The sequence below is a fragment of the Mandrillus leucophaeus genome, unplaced genomic scaffold, assembly GCF_000951045.1.
Source record: "Mandrillus leucophaeus isolate KB7577 unplaced genomic scaffold, Mleu.le_1.0 Scaffold5, whole genome shotgun sequence".
NCBI lineage: Eukaryota > Metazoa > Chordata > Mammalia > Primates > Cercopithecidae > Mandrillus > Mandrillus leucophaeus.
This window is the reverse complement of record NW_012105364.1, coordinates 4,058,648-4,060,163: the sequence shown is the minus strand read 5'-3', so window position 1 is coordinate 4,060,163 and position 1,516 is coordinate 4,058,648.

Below are 1,516 nucleotides of genomic sequence, written 5' to 3'. Positions count from 1 at the left end.
TTGCTCTGTTGCCCAGGCTGGAGTGCAGTGGCGTGATCTCGGCTCACTACAACCTCCTCCTGGGCTCAAGTGATTCTCCTGCCTCTGCCTCCTGTGTAACTGGGATTATAGGCACCCACCACCATGCCTGGCTAAATTTTGTATTTTTAATAGAGAGGGGGTTTCACCTTGTTGGCCAGGCTGGTCTCCAACTCTTAGCCTCAAATGATCCACCTGCCTTGGCCTCCCAAAGTGCTGGGATTATAGGCGTGAGCCACCGTGCCCGGCTAACACACATCACCTCTGATCATAAGTTATTGGCCAGACTGATTATATGGCCCTACCCAGCCACAAAGAGCCACGAGAAATAATCATATCGATGCCCAGAAGATAACCAGCTCTAATGGTTATCACACATTTTACGCTTAAAAACAAATTTTGTTTTTGAGAAAGGGTCTCGCTGTGTCACCCAGACTGGAGTGCAGTGGCGTGATCTTGGTTCACTGCAGCCTGGACCTCCTGGGTTCAAGCAATTCTCGTGTCTCAGCCTCCCAAGTAGTTGGGACTACAGGCGCATGCCACCACACCCAGCTCATTTTTTTATTTTCTGTAGAGACAGAGTTTTGCCATGGTGGCCAGGCTGGTCTTGAACTCCTGGGATCAAGTGATCCGCCCACCTTGGCTTCCCAAAGTGTTGGGATTCCAGGCATGAATCACTGCTCTGGGCCCTCCTTCACACTTCTTATATCATTCTGTTTATACAATGTTTTTCTACTTTGAGAGATAATAAATTCTATGTAACCATCATCCAGGTTAATAAATAAAATAATTCCAAGATCTTAGAAGCCTCTCCTTTATGTGCCCTTCCCTCTCTCAAGGAGCTCACCACCATCCTAACTTTGGGGTTAATGAGAGCACCGCTTTTAGTTACAGTTTTACCACCAAAGCATGTACTTTTGTTTAGTTTGAGCTATTTTGAACTTATATAAGTGACAGTATTTTAATTTGTTTCTTTCAGTAAATGCAGTGTTTATAAGGTTTATCTATATAGATGAATGTAGCTATTTTTTAATGTATCTATTTTGCCAGGCATGCACCTGTAATCTCAGCTACTCAGGAGGCTGAGGCAGGAGGATTGCTTGAGCCCAGGAGTTCAAGACCAGCCTAGGCAATATAGTGAGACCCACTCAGTCAAGTAATCAGTCAGTTATTTTTGATAAATAATACATGTATCAATTTTAATGTTAAGGTATATTTGTATTGTTTTCAGTTTTAGGTTTTTGGAAACAATGCTTCTGTGAATATTCTAGTACCTGTCTCATGGGAGTGAAGTTGCTGAATTGTAAGACGCATGCATGTTCGTCTCTGCTAGATCATGTGAAATTGTTTTCAGAAGTGATTTAAAATGCGCTCCCAACACTATGAGTTGTTGCTCCATATCTTTACCAATGCTTGGTATTGTTTTATTTATTTATTTATTTATTTATTTATTTATTTATTTATTTATTTGAGACGGAGTCTTGCTCTGTCACCCAGG